Genomic DNA, 15990 nt, shown 5'->3' on the forward strand with positions numbered 1-15990 from the left:
TTAGGTTCCTGAAAATCAATGAAATATTTATGATACTTCATTTTCCAGCAGTTGGGTAATGAATGGGGTTGCAAGATGTTGCTAGTCAATACTCGTGCCTCTCATCCAGCACTTGTGGGTCAACAAACATCTTTGATGCATCTTTAACCTCCGTGTGAGGCTGCTTTTATTTTCCTTGCTTTTCTTTCCTGTGAGGTAGCAGAAGAGTGTCAGCAGCAATGAAATGAGAGCTATCATCTTCCCGAATGGGTAAGACGATCTGCAAAGCATGTATTAAAAATAAACGGGAAGTCAGTGATTATCAATTTTTAGCAAACACATTTATACCGGTCTTCAGACTGATGCCTAATGATAACAAAAGGAGAAGCTCTGTATCTGGGCAATGTAATTTCTAGTTATTTGTAGTATCTTTTCCCCTCATTATGGCATGGGCTGTTTTTATTTTCAAGCCTAAGACCTGTAAGAAGAATAACAGAGGCCTAATGTTGTTGCTTTTGAACAGCACGTGTTGAACAGTGTGGCTGAGATAAATAGGTATCGGGTTAAAAAAAAAAAGGAACGTCCTTTTTTTGTGCATTTACAGTTTGCTGAAGTAAAAGGCAGCATATGGCAACGCTAGCAAGAAAGAAGTCATGCCTCTCAGAGACTCTTCCCTAGCTTAAGGAGTTAGTAATTGCTTCCCACCCTCATAAAAGAAAATTACTGGCATCCCTGTGCCGAGCGGCGTGCGTGTGGGTGGCGGGAAATAAGGCTTCCTCCAGACCTGGCCACCTGCTTGAGGAGCAGCGATGGCAGTGGGAGGGAAATCCACCCGCCAGCTAGCCGAGAGTGTTGATTGATGTCTGTTTTCACTGCCGGAGGGAAACCAACGCCGCTCTGCTGCACGGCGAGCTTCTCCTTTGTGCGTCTCTTTTCCCCTCGAGAAGAACCGGGAGTGTTTATTTGGACCCCGCTGCGGAGGAGAGGGAACAGCCTACACACCTGCCAGGAAAGGGAATCCTAAACAACTGCTCCCGCTCAGAAGAGACTGGGAGCTGGGCCAAACATTTCATACGTGGATGATTAAAATTAGACTCCTGCATCCATATGTACATTCTCATTTTGAAAACACTGCCTGCCTTACTTCTTTTCTCTCCTGCCTTTTATGTAGTCCGCTAATGGGCGAATGCTTCCCCCTTTCCTGTAGCTCTGACAGTGGCCCTTGTACTCACTGAAAGTACATTTATCTTTCCTCTCTGTAATCATACCTGATCACAGGCACAGGAACACAGCTCCTGTCTTTCATTTTCCACTAATATTCCCTTGACAAGTATCTTTTTGAAAGGGAAAAAAAGTGATAATCTCTCCTTTGGAAAAACAGCCAAAAGTGTGGAAGCGGACTTGGCTTTCTGCCTCTTCTCCTGTGCTGCTTCTGCCTGAGAAAACCGAGACCTTTCTGCAACCCACACTTGCTGATTCGAAGAGATCCAGGTCTGGCTGGAAAGGCATCCCGAGGAGGAAGGGGAGAAGGTAGGCAGACCCGCACAGCACCTGGCTGCGACGTGCTTGTCTGCAGCCTGTTCTGTTCACAAGCACCATAACCACCGAAGGATGAAGAAGCAATGAGGCAGTGAGTGCACAGCTGCATGACCTCTGATTGCGAAGGATGGAGACTTGCAGTGAGCCATGCAAAACTTTTGGTGCAGGAGGACTTTGTGCCAAATTTCAGCTTTCTGTGTCCTGTAAGCTGGATAAGCACAAGGAGATGCTTATCATCATTAGACAGTGATTTGTTCCCGAGAGCTCTGAAGCATTCAAAGACCCCAGTACTTTCTGAGAGAAATCCTCATGTTTCAAAAGACTGAGTATTTTTTGATGTTCCCCTCTTTAACAGCTCTTCTTAGGAAAATTAGGAGACTTCCTGGAATTAGCTGCTAGGAAAGCCCTATTAATGCTGCTGCTTTATAAGCAGCCATGTGCCTGCATCCTCCTGCTTCACACTGTGTACCCACTGCAGAGTCTAAGGGCCACAGTGGGGAGAGAAGCAGGGGAAACCTGCGCTCCCCCAGGGGCTGATCAGTCGGGTCATGGTTCTGCTTCAAAGAGAAAAATCCTTCCTTGGGTAAACTCCTGGGCAAGGCGGCAGCACAGCCTCCACTGCACCCTGTGGGCTTGGCTGGGGTGGGCTTGCTCATCACCCTGGTAGTTGCCAGGCTGTCCTGGTCCTGGCCCTTGCACATGCACCACCGTGAGCAGCCACCCCTGTACCTTTCCTGGGGAAAAACCTTCTCACACAGAAATGCTGAATTATTTTCCCTGTAGGAGGACATAATTGGATGGTAAATCGAGACCTGAGTTCTCCCCAACCTGGTCCCAGCTGAGGCCGGCTGAGGGTACATGGGAACTCCCTGCGCTGGGTTTCCTCTCCTTTGGAAGAGTTACAAGCTTCTGGGTACAGGCCAAGGCAGAGAGGATGCAGCTGATGCACACCCCGTTCTTGCCCTAACATGGAGTGAGGACATGGCTGCAGGGCACGCACAGATACAAAAGCTTTTTTTTTTTTTAATATCGAAGCTAAGAACAAAGCACCTTGTATAGCAAAGAGTTTATAGCTTGCTTCAGCCTGGAAAAAAAGACTTTTCAGAGCAAATAGTGCTGGCATTGTCTCCTAACAACCCTGCAATGTTTACTGGAGGTAGTTTATCTCAAGCTGTTTTTTCATTCCTGCGTATTTTAAATCATCCTCACAGACCTTAAAAATTAAACAAAAGCAGTGACTTCATAACGAAACATCCCAATAAAAAAGTTCAAGTGAAATTCATACATTTTTACAGAGCAGCTCCCAAAGCCTGCCAGTCATTGTAGTTTTAAGGGGACTTGCAATTTATGCATAACCTCTATGCATCTCCCTCCATCAATAAGAGTTTTCTGGATGTTGTTCTGTTCCTTGCTGTACGGAGTACAAGGATATATATTTGAGGTAGAGTAAATGGCACTATTAACATTACAGATGCAAATGTTCACTGTATCTGAGCAAGAGGACAAGGTACATGTAAAAGAGATTTCCAGAATTACTAAACTCCTATTACTGTCATAAAAATGTTGGCAAGTGAGCAGAGGGGAGAAGCCAAAATATGAGCCCCAGAGAGCAGAAGGGGAGCAGGACTGAGCAGTTACACGTTGTTGGCCGTGGGAGCTGAACTGTCCGCACGTGTGTAGCCCCTGACGAGCCGCCGTGCCTGCTGGCTCTTGCTTGGGAAGGCTGTTGCAGCCTGTCTCCCCGCAACCGAAGATGTAAGAGTCATTACATTAACGAGGGAGGAAGCTGGAAATAATATACAAAGGAAGGAGGTCTTTTGAGAATCAGGTTTCACTGTTTCAACTACTTACAGAAAAACTTGTTTATAATAATAGGCTCTCTATGGGAGGTGTGTGTCTGCGTAGGTATGTGTATATATGCATACAATATATGTTTATGAGGAGAAGGAGCTTTCACTGTGGTCTGTTAGCCTTAAGCACATTGCTTCTATTTCTTCTTAAACCCTGGGACTTCATTTAAAAAAAAAAAAAGACATTAAGAAGCTCCCAAGGTAGAGTGCATGCCAGTGTGTGTGTGCTCACGCACGCGAAGGAGTATGAGTAACTTGCCTTCACATTTAGCTGGAGCCTTGGTATTGTCAAAGCAGCTGAATCACTGCCTGTGAGCTGCCATCTTTGCCATGGTGATAATTTGACAGCGTGCCAACATTGCTGCCTACTGTCTCTGAAGAGCTGACCTTGTATCAACATCACCGCTCTTTCTTTGGCTTTTGCTGACATACTCTAGGCTCTGGAAACCGTTTTCAAAACAAATATATAATGAAGTATTGTGCTTGTAAAAGCAATTGTGTTTCCGTCCGTTAGATTATTTTAGGGTGTCTTGCCTGCCAAAGGGCAAAGCAAAGGAACAAGCAGGGAGGACACAGCTCTTGAGATAAAGTGAGAGGCTGTCTTTATACAGGAACGATGGGAACCAAAAGTAACCTTGACGAAATCAGAAGTTAACGGTAAAGTAGCAACTTATCAACTCCTTGCACCGTTCCATCGTAAACCAAATTGTTTCTCAAGGTCATGAACAAAGCAAGGACAAGTGAGCAGAGCTCTACAAACAACGCAAAGAACACATAAGGGCCAAAAGCAAAGGAACCTCTTGATTTAATGCTTGCTGTATACTGTTGTATGTCTTTCTTCACGCAGACAGGAAAGAATGACCATCTAAAATACTGATTGAGACTCTCCATCTAGACATTTGTTACAGAGAAATGATAGAGACTTGGCTTAGCAGATGTGGTAAAAGCACTGTAAGTATCTTGAGTATAGCAGTCGTCTTGGCCCCAGGTTTAGGCTGTTCTCTACTGGGTGGCCTGACATGTTCAGGCATCCCCCAGTCGTGGAGGATTACCTGAGCACTTTGTATTCCCACTGCCCACATATGTGTACCAAGCTTCACAAGCCCTCTGCGCATCCAGTGTGTTTGCCAGGACCCAGCTTGCAAAGGAAGCAGAACTAACCCAACACAGGACTCACCCTGCACTTGCTACTGCTTTGATCACGGGGACCAGGGGTAGTGAAATGCTGTTACTGATATTTTTTCTTCTTGCTATCATTACTAAACTAAATGAATATAGCAATTACTGGTGTCCTAAATGGCATTTTGTGGAAAGGTTTTCTGGTATCAGAGACCGCATAGTGGGTGCATGACAGGCTTTCTTTAAAAACTGCCATGCAGTTCATGAAAACCTTACATATGGTTAGGTAACAGCAATTTTAATTTTAGATATGGGATTGGAAAATGCAGTTAGATTAAACCTAGGACTCTGTAGGTTAAGACCAGAATGAAAGATGTAGCTAACAAAAGTCTGGAGGCAACATCTTCATGAGACACCCCAGTTTTCACTCCCCCTCAGAGATCTATTTTCAGGTGTTGCCAGAAAGGAGAACACTGTAATTTATACCAAGATGTTTCTCCTGGATCCTTCTTAAAGTGCAATCTTTTAGATTTGTTGAAGTCAGGTGAATATTTTGTATACCTGAAGTTCCACTTTTACTTCTGCATGTAGAAGTAAAAGTTACTCTTGAATTTGTATAGTTGAGGATAAAAATCGTATGGTTTGCCCACTTTCTAATTTGTCTTCTTAAAAAGCCTCTGATGGATGAAGCACTCTGACTCCAGCTCCTTCTGACACTTGGAGGAGCTTAAATGGGATTTGGCTAGCATGTATCATTGCATTACTCTCCCTTTATGTATCGTTTGTATATGGCCAGCAAAACTTCAGCTACTGCAGAAAAACATATTTGAGAGAAACAGCAAACAACTTATATTTGACTTTGCATTGTTTTCCAGCTTGTTTCTTTTTGCAATTCAGTGCTGGATTTTAACCTGCAAGTTTCTGTTTGGGCTGCATTTTCTTTGGGGATTGCATTTCTCCCTTTGTTGGTAGCACTTGAATCATTGGGCCAAACCAACAAACAGGAAAAAGCTGAGAACAGGATTTTCAAGTGCAAATAACTTGCCATGGGACCTATTTTCAAACCTGTAGGTCCTCTGTAATGAGTAAGGCTGAGTCTATTACTCTTCAGGACATCTGAATGATGTAGCATCTCAAACTGCAAAGAGGGGTGCTTACAGTTGCTGGAACTGTTGTATGTCATCTGGATGGGATGTTCAAGGTTAGCTTTGAAAGGAGCATTTGTGCCTGAAAAAAAAAGAGTTTTAGTTGCTTTAACCAGTGGCATAGCTAGGAATGGAGATCTGAATGGTCTCCAATCTATGGTGGACAGGCAGTGGCCTTACTCTTTTTAAACGTGGCCCCGTACAGGTTCAGATTTGGGAATGCTTAGGAGCTAGTTGGATGGGCCATGTCTAAAACGTTTGCCTAAACTAAGCTTATAACAGAAATTGGTGCAAATTAACCTCCTGAGATACTCCTGAAAGCACAGTTGTCCATGCAATGCAAATATGCATATTTTTTTTTTCTGACAGTGAGGAAATTCAGTCTTCTAGTGCCTGAAATAAGTTCACAAGCCACATGGTTTATAATCCATTCAGCTTTATACTAAAAGCAGGGACTAGTTTTTGGTGCATTGTTTTCAAGTTAAATGTTAACCCCCTGTACAGCATAAGCCTGCTTCTTACAGGCTTGGGTTCATCTGGATGGATGGCAAGAAGAACTTTCAGAATGATTTTCAGGGGACTGTGAGCTTTTACTGGCAGTGCATAATTTTAGCTAATGGATTTATTAGCTAATGTTAGGTTTTTCCTGTTTGTGTGAGTGGGATCACACAGCAGAGACCCTCTTGTTCCTCCTAAGAAAGCTGTTTTGAGACCTTTCAAGGCAGAACTGCTAGGATGTCTACCAACTAGTGCCTAAAGAATGAAAATTGCTTTTTAAAATGACTATTGCTTGAATATTTGCTTCTGAAACCAAGGGAGCTGTGCATTAGCTGCTTACTGAGCAGGGTATCCAACTGGACCATAGAAGGAGAAGAGGAGAGGAGAGTGCCGTGGAAAATAAAGCTCTAGGCTGAGCCAGAATTTTTCCTGGTTTTGTGCACAAAAAGGTCTTGTTACAGCCATATCCTTTAAGCCCCGAGGAGACAAGATCCATTGCCAAGAAAGGCTTTTGCATCTCTGATCGCATGCTGCCTCCTCCAACAGCCTGTATTTTTCTAAAAATAATCCTGATTTCATACCTTAGCTGATGGACCTCCTAGCAGCCACAATAGACACAGCCTCCCTGGAAAACATGCAGTAATACGTAAAAGCATTGGCTCTACTCTTTAAGAGAGGTTGTACACAGCTTTTGAAGAGGCATCCTTTGTATTTTGAATTGTGCTAAAATGTGGTAAGCTTATCCCAAGCCCTTTCCGCTTCCCCCAGAACAACAAGTTGCTGCTGAATACCAGGTATCTTATTCAGCAGAAGAACAAGAATTCCTTTTTTTTTTCTTTAAAACAAAGAAAACAAGAAGTCACTTGGCAGGGGGGAAAGAAAGGATTTGTTTTTCTAGTCCATGGAGAAATTTGTCAGGCTGCACAGTCTGAAACGTCTGCTCAGGGGGTGTGATGGTTGCTAACAGTCAAGGGAGCGTCCCGAGACAGGTGTCATATTCTGTGTTTGATAAGCAGGGAGAAAAGCTGCCCTGCGCTGGCAGCACAGCTTTCGATACTGTGGGTCCGTGTTATGGCACTGTTGGTGGCAGATCGCTTCTCCACCCCATGCTCCTCATCCTTCCTCCTCATGCTGGGGTCACCATTCTCACAGCTGTGTCAGCTCCTTTATCCATCTGGCTGCTGGGATGCTCCCACAGCAGATCTGCTACTGGAGTAGCAGTAATGTACAGCTGTGCCCTCTGTGGACATACGAGCTTGCAAACAGCCCTGGGATGTCACATGTGTGTCCATCAGGGGTACCAGAGGTAGGGAGAATACACTGATAATCATCCAGAATATTTTCCCAGCACAGAGAGGTTTGTGGCTTGAAGACTTCCTGAGCCACAGGTGAGGTCTCCACCTTCAACAGCACTAAGGTATGGTCAGATGGTGGTGTGAATGTACCCAAGCTTCGTGGCCTGAGCAAGGCCTGCTGGTCTGTGTTGTATGTGGTGCTTTTCCTCTGCATTTTTTTCCCCCCAGCAAAATGCAATGACACTGCTGAAGTTTGATATCTACCTTATGCTTACGCTGCACCCAGGACTGCCTAGGCCTGGCTGACCAAAGCTGGACTTTAAAATGGACGTTGGATGTACCTGTACCCATAACGTTGCCCAGGCTATAGCCATATGGCACCAGAGCAGGCTGCAGCCATGCAAACATTGACATGGGAGAGAGCACCTCCATCACAGAGACTTGTCCTCTGCCATTTCCAATGATCGGGGAACAAGTAACAGAAAAGCTTCCTCCTGTTACTGGCCACAGGCAATTTCTGCCGCCCAGAAACACGTATTGGATCAAGAGTAAGAAGCAAAAAGCCAGAGCTGTAAAGAAAGCAAGCAGCATCGACTGTATCCTTCTGCAGGTTGGCCGCCTTCTCCCCGGCTGCTGTTTGACAGTACAGCACATCTGCCTTCGGCTCCCAGAGCCAGCCTCAGGGCATCTAACACCTAGCACCAGGGGAGGAGGTGGCAAAACACCGATCCCCAATCTGCAGGCTCAGAGCTGCTCAAAAAGCACTGATGGGGTGACGTCCTGTGCGTGGTGTCAAGCCAACATAAGCTGCACGCTGTATGCCGAGGCGGATTTGACACCAATGTGCTTGTGTGACAGTCTCGGCTGCAGGTCAGGTTTGTGCTGCCGAGTAACCTGTCAGTCACGGTCTGCTTTAATGGTCATGGCATCCTGGCTTCAGCTCCGGAGTGGAGGGAGTGGTTTGAGCACTGTAGGTACACACAACAGGAGTATCAAATGGACTTTGGGGAAAAAATCCCACACCCAGTGAAAGGCTTTCCCTTCATCTTGTCCTGGGTCTTAGAACCAGCACAGAAATGTGTAGCCTCCGTTTAAAGATTTTTTTACTCTGATGTAAGAATCCTAATCTTCAACATTACGTATAATCCAATGTGTCTCAAAGCCGCTGTCCTGATGGTACGCAATTTTACAGTGTATCAGTGGTTTGTTTCTATCTCTCTCTCTCCCTCATTTATAAGAGATTTTCCGCAAAAAGTTAATTGTCCATTCTAATAAGCATAGACATTTTTAATCTGACTTACTTTATCTTGAGAAAAACCTCACTTTGGAAGTTAGCAGCCAGTTGCTTTAGTCCTGCTGATCCAGAAACATGCAGCAGCCCAGTCAGTAAAATCACCATGTTTACACTGCTGTGAATAAAGAGCCGGGTCCACTTGCCTCTGGGTGTGCGTTGGCTCAGTAGGTCCTGCAGCCAAGTGCCCTTTGAGTTTTGGAGAAGAATCATAGTTTTGGTTTCACTCTGTGGCCAGAGATTAGCGTAATTTTAGGGCCTTGGTGGAAATAACAAGGACATAATAACAGGTCTCTGAACGGTATTTCTTTGAAACTCTGGGGGCTGGGGCAAGGGGAAGCCTGGTTTATAAAAACGTCAGCGAGCGCTACTTGCTCTATGTTTGAAGTACTGAGATATTCAGTAGCTAGTGAAAAATACAGCATCCAGAAAGAACCAGATGAAACTATTGACAATAAGCAAAGATCCTCCCAACGGCTTTTGCAGCTGCCCAGTTTAGTAATGGTATCTGAAGGGCTCTGATCAGTGAAACGGGCTGTGGATTCGTGCTCTACCATTTCATTCTCGCAGTGAGTGGATTGGAAATTGCAGTAAGATGCTGGAAATTACTACAAAATCCTGTACTGTTTAACGGTCCTATACAATGTCAGAGTTGTATTTACTGTTCTAGTAAATACATTTTTCAAGCTGTCAAAATAAACAAGAAAGAGGTTTCCCACACAGACATACATTGTATCTGTAACAAGTCGTCATAGCATATACATGGATGAATTCCTTGGGAAACCCTTGCCTTCATCAGAAGATGATGCCTTTTATGTCACTTGCGTGAGGGTTAAGTGCTATTAACCGGAAGGATGAAAGCTGGTGCAGTTGCTTGAGGGAGCCAGAGGGATGTTTAGACTTTTGGCTTGCTTGATTTATTGCTCAATTATTGCTGCATCCTAACAGTGGTGTGTGAGAGGCAGGGAGAGCTATACGTTTCTGCCTGATTTCTATTAACAGCCTCCCAAATAACAGCCTGTGTTAGCAGCTGCTTTTTCCTTTTCAAGTCCAGAGAAGAAATGTTTAAAAGCTTTTATACTGTCTGAGTGAGATAGGGAGAGAAAGAAGGTGCCCTCGTCTCCAGCTTGGCCTTTATGTGTGGTCGTTTATGTTTTCACAATGAGCAGTGAAATCCAAGGCATGTTGCAATACTGGTTGCTATTTTCTTATCTCCTTATTTACGTAGTAGTTTAGAGAGAGGCTAACAGGCATGTAACTGATGAAATATTAAGGGCTGAGTGGTCAGGATATGTATTATGTGAGTGGTGGGTGACAATCAACCCATCAATCGGTTTCCCTCACTTACACTCTTCACAGCTAATCTTTATGTTGATCCTGGTGGATGGAGTGATGCCTTAGGTTAAGAAGGAAAGGTATTTGACATTATGGAGCTACTTTTCAGGGAGATGCATTTTGTGTATTATGTGGGATAAGTTAATTGTCCTTTTAGGTGTTTGTACAGAGTGAGAAATGTGACGTACTCAGACTGCTCGGAGCTGACACTGCAGGTGTTGTTACAAGACACAAGGAACATAGGAATTGAAACTTCTGAGAAAACCTGCATTAAAACCTGAACTGACTCCAGCTGAGTTTCCTGAGCAGCTCCAGAAACTACTGATAGGTTCATATGAGCATCAATTAATGATAGTTAATCCTTTTATGATTCATAGGTGAGGCACACGTGCCTTAAGCAAGAAAGTTTCCTTTGTAGCTGCTTACGCCTTCTTTCTATTTTCACCATCATTTGCCTCCCCTGTGTCCCCTCTCTCCTGCTCAGATCCTGTCTTTCATCATGTCTTTACCTACTTCTCTGCCCTCTTCTTCCCTCCTCCTCCTCCTTCCCAGTCTCTTCTGGCTTCCTGTGCCACCCTCCTCCCCGGGAGCCCCCGTTTGTCCTGACTGCTGCTGTCTGGTCTTGCTCGCTGTCCTCCCCACTGTAACGAACACTGATCTGGGGCTCAGAGGGACTTCTCTTTAATATCAGGTTGGTGGTGGGCCTGTTTGGCTATAGTCCAGAGAGCGCAAGCAGGAGTGGTCTGGCAAAGATCTGTCTTGGATATTTCTAAGCTCCTTGTCTATGTGATCGTCTTATCACATCAGGCTCATAAATGTCTGTCCCCCCAGAAAAATGATGTGAGATAGGATGTGCTATTAATCCTCTTTTATAGACGAGAGACTGAGATCAGAACAAATAGGGAATTAAGCCAGGGTCTCGTGAATTACAAATTAGTACGATAATGGCATCTTTATGAATATGCTCTTTGTTTCAATTTGCCTGGATGATATTTTTAAGTACGATTGCAAAAGAATGTGAAAAGTGAAGGGAACCAGCGTAGTTACAAAGCTGTTCTGGTTTGGAGAAGGTGACTATAGCAGGAGGGAGGAAGGAGTGTGACTATAGCAGGAGGGAGGAAGGAGTAAGGGCATTATGTTGTTACCAGAAGCATACACAGTATTGTGCTCCTTATGATGAAAACTGTCAGTGTTGATAGTATTGGGGGATTTTTCATTAACCATTGGTTTCAAGCTATTTTCAAAATATCATACAGAAATGGGTTCCTACATTGTACGTTATACATTGTAACGGCCCAGAAGTTAGGAAGGTGGCTTTTCCTGCTGGCATTCCGGTTTCAAGGCTCCTGAGCTACAGTGACAGAGCTAGGGACCCAAACATCTGTCTTCTCAGTCACCAAGGGAGTCCTAACAACTGGATGTGCATGGGCTTCTTTTGGGCTTTTAATAAAAATTCTACCTTAGACCTGAGAAACCTTTCCAACAGAACTGTTAGCAAAACTAGGGTATGCAGATGATGGGTGTTGTGTTTGATAAATCAGCATTTCCTTATTACAAATTCCTGTTGGAAAAAGTCCCAGCCGGCTTGGCTTTTCACACTGTGTTATAAGAAATGTTCTCATCTTTTGTGTGCAAGTTTTGAACTTTGTTAGTAATGCTTGCTACACTGTCTGAGCAGATAAGCTGATTTTGATTATCTTTCATTCGATTGCTTTCTATTTGTTTTCAGCTCCGTGTCATTTAAAAAAAAAAACAAACAAAACCAACAAAACAAAACCAAAACCATTTATTTATGGTACCAATACTGGATTTAGCTGTAGCAAAAGTAAGTGAAGTTAATCACTGCTGAGGAGGATAGAGGTCTAAACTCTGACCTCACAGGAGAATAAATCAGGAACTGAACAAAGATTTTGAGATGTTCTCAAGGGAAACAGAAAGACTGCAATACTGAGCTCTAGATAGTACCAGGAGTGGGCTGACTAGGCAATGGCAAGAGTCCTGATTCCCGTTCTCTCATTTGATACCTTCTTCTTCCTCCCAACTATAATAAGCAAAAGGCATGGACGAAACCAAACCAACTCCTAGTACAGCCACCTGTTTGGAAAATCGGACCTGCATGCGCTTTCTGATGCACTGTCTGAGGCATTTAATCTCTGCAGAGTGGGTAAAGTATCCAGGTGCATAGCATATTCTCAGAAACTTGCCCTTATTATGTGTCTATGTGGTGAGAATCAGGAGGCTGAGAACAAGTCCTAGGTGCACCTTCCCTCTCATTCACAGAATCGCAGAATCTCCTACATTGGAAAAGACCTGTAAGATCGTCTAGTCCAATCATTAACCTAACACTGACAAGTCCACCACTAAACCATGTCCCTAAGCACTGTATCTACATGACCCTTAAATACCTCCAGGGATGGGGACTCCACCATTGCCCTGGGTAATGCATTCCAATGCCTGATGACCCTTTCAGTAAAGAAATTCTTCTTAATAGCTAATCTAAACTTCTCTTGGCCAACTTGAAGCCATTTCCTCGTGTTCTATCACCTGTTACTTGACAGAACAGGTCTACTCCCACCTCTCTGCAACCTCTTTTCAGATGTAGAGAGCGATAAGGTCTCCCCTCAGCCTCCTTTTCTCCAGACTAAACAACCCCAGTTCCCTCAGCCACTCTTCATAAGAAGTGCTCCAGACCCCTCACCATTTTCATTACCCTTCTTTGGACACGCTCCAGCGCCTCAATGTCCTTCTTGTGGCGAAAGGCCCAGAACTGAACACAGTACTCAAGATGAGGCCTCACCAGTGCCGAGTACAGGGGTAAAATCACCTCCCTGGTCCTACTGGCTACACTGTTCCTGATACAGGCCAGGATGCTGTTGGCCTTCTTGGCCACCTGGGCACACTGCTGGCTCACGTTCAGCTAGCTACCAGTCAACACCCCTAGGTCCCTCTCTGCTGAGCAGCTTTCCAGCCACTCCTCCCCAGGCCTGTAGCATTGGTAGGGGAATTCCTCCAGGCTCAAGAATTTGAGCCTAGGATCCCGCTGTTTATATGGTAAAATTGTAGGCCAGTGCAAATAAAGAATGGCACCAGAACTGTGAAGTTCCACCACCCTCAGCGACTAGTTTTAAGTATTTATTGCAAAGACTGTTGAATACAAGTGATTTCTAACATGTGTCCTTTTGCATTTTTTTTCTAAAACCAATTTCCTGCTGTAAGCCAAAAGTAATGTACCCAGTTATGAACGATGTTGCTTTTATTGTATTCCTTAAGACTTTACAGCTTGCCTCTCATTCCTCTCTGGAACGGTTTTTAAAGTAAAATGTTTTCAGTGATATTAAAATATAAATAATAATTGGCTTTAATATAAAAGCCACATTTCATTTTGAAGTATTTACACAAAGGGCCCGGTATGTTTTACTATTAAAATAATTTCCTTACTGAGACCAACCTTGTTGCTACTGAACTGAAGACAAGCAACAGGCTTGTGTCAGGTGGGGCAACTTCAGGAGGAGAATGTTCAAAAGAGAAAGTAAAATAGAGAAATTTACAGCCTTTCCTGAACGTCAGTAGCTTTGATTTATAACTATTTAAGTGAATATGGTATTTTCCAGGTAAATATGGACCCGGCTCACACACAGAACCTTTGAAAACTAATTTTTGTTTATTGCGCCTCTGAAAAGGTGGTCATAGTTTGTCATAGTAAGAACCCATTGTAGGCAAAGTAAACAGGTCTGTTGGGATGATGCTACCTGAGGACAGTCAGGATGGACATAGGTTGACATTACTTACAGTATGGGGTAAGAGCAACTTGGTGCCCTTTATATTTGTCCCCTCTCGAACAGTATAATGAGATAAATATATTGCTCTATGTGATCTGCATTTTGGGCATTGCTTCCCCCACCTCACTAAAATGCAGGAGTCTGTATCTGTTTCATTATGCATCTTTTTACCACAGCTGAATGACCTGTCACGCTCACGTTAGCTGTGGTTGCTTTATGATCTGCATGCATTTCAGGAGGGCTGCTGCTTCCGTACTGACTGCTGCCCTGGCTGCACAGGCAGGACCAGGAGACCTGGGATGCCCAGGAGACGTGGGATGCCCAGGAGTCCCAGCTCAGTCCTACAGGACAAGCAAATACTTCATTTGCATTCTTTCTCCCAAGTGCTGACTGACTGTCTCAGTACTAGTTAAATTAAAACTGTTTTAATCAGCTGCAGCTGTATTCAACTTGAGTGCTTTGAATACAAATTCCTAGCTATCTTCCCCCAACATTTATCCTTAGTTATATTAATAATATCGGTAAAGATAGATATGGGTAACGTCAAGATTATCTATATTTACGCAAATGCTTGATTTGGAGGTCCACAGTGTCATTCATCCGTCATTTCTATGTGCGTGAGTCCCAAGAGGGCAGGGTCACCTCCGTCTCCTGGGCCACAGTGCACTTAACTCATCAGGTCATAGGTTTTCTGCTGCAGTGCTTGAGGTGGAGAATCATCCCTGAGAATGGGCAGCTGTTAGTCACCTGAAAGGCTCTGTCCTTTCTGCTTGCAGGTCAAAATACAAGACGACTCTTGTGCATCATAAACATCCTCTCCCCCTTATACAAACATCGAGTGACGCAGTTTTTCTTTTGTCCAAAATAGCTGAAGAGGTGCTTTAGGGCAGAGAACACTGTGCAGTTCCACAGTGGGATGAGGACAGACACTGCTTTTAAGTTGTACAAAGCTGGCTAAGGAGAAATAGATCCCACGAAGCTCGGGATAAGTATGGGATTTAGAGGGTAATTTAGGGGCACTTTAGAGCTTCTGTTGCAGGTAAGTAGCAGCAGAGAGAAATCCTTCCTGTCACGCTTCATGTTTTGTTGGCTTACATCCAGAAGAAAGGCAAGATTAGGGGTTCTTGCATGGACATGGGGAGGAATTTCAGAATGCATCAATGCCCCGTGGGCAGAAATGCCACCATGCCTTTTACACCTGCGTGCCAGGGAAGCAGGAGTCAAACTGCCGGCTTACACAGGACGAGCCTGGGGACTGGATCTGGGTCTGGGTCTGGATCTGGATCTGAGCATGTCCTCAAGCTCCCAGCCACAGTCCAGGACTTTCACCGTCTCTTAGGTGTGAGGAAATGAGTACCAGGGTGCTGGCCTCTCTTCCCACGTGCAAGATACACATGCAATAAAGGATGATTTCTCAGAGCAGAGGCAGAAGAGGAAAGGTTGCATGGGTTTTGGAAGCGCATGCAATATTGTAGAGTTCTTGTCTTTTCCAGAGGTTCACGCTGGCACGCATCTTTTGACAGAATTAGAGTGGGAAATTTGAGGATGCAGGTGAAGTGAGACATGATTAGATATAGCTCATTTACCAGACGATTGACAGTCTGTGGAAGAAGGTAGTAGCATCCGTGAGTTCAGTGATAAGTTTTAGGACAGCTATAGGTGAAAAGTTGCCGGGTGCCAGGAGATCTGGCTTCCCAGATGTTTCTGCTCATCTTTTGTATGCAGTCAGATCAAAACCCTATTTTATATTTTTTGTCCCGTTTCACCTTTTGTACTACAGATGGCAGTCCTGTATATGCTTCTCAGCCCAAAATGTGAAGGCTGAGGAGCACACTTCCATTTGAATACTGAGTTTTATCTTGGTCAGGGGATCAGAGGAAGGGCTGAGGGCGATCGGTCAGTTGTGTTTTGAACTTTCTCCATAACTTAAGCCAGAAATTAGTTTTCAATTCTTTTTCTTTTCAGGGAAAAGTATGGACCTGAGTATTGCCATATGTGGCAATTTATAAATTGTCAAACGTTGTTTCTAGAACTATTTTGATAACACTCAGTTCAGTTGGGTTCACAGTTACAGATACCTCCTTGCTATGGTGATTGTCTGGTACAAATAGCAAATATTGCTATCGAAAGAAAAACAGCTGTAGTTAAATTTAGGAAAAA

Source organism: Charadrius vociferus, unplaced genomic scaffold (assembly GCF_000708025.1).
Source record: "Charadrius vociferus isolate BGI_N301 unplaced genomic scaffold, ASM70802v2 scaffold23, whole genome shotgun sequence".
Lineage (NCBI taxonomy): Eukaryota > Metazoa > Chordata > Aves > Charadriiformes > Charadriidae > Charadrius > Charadrius vociferus.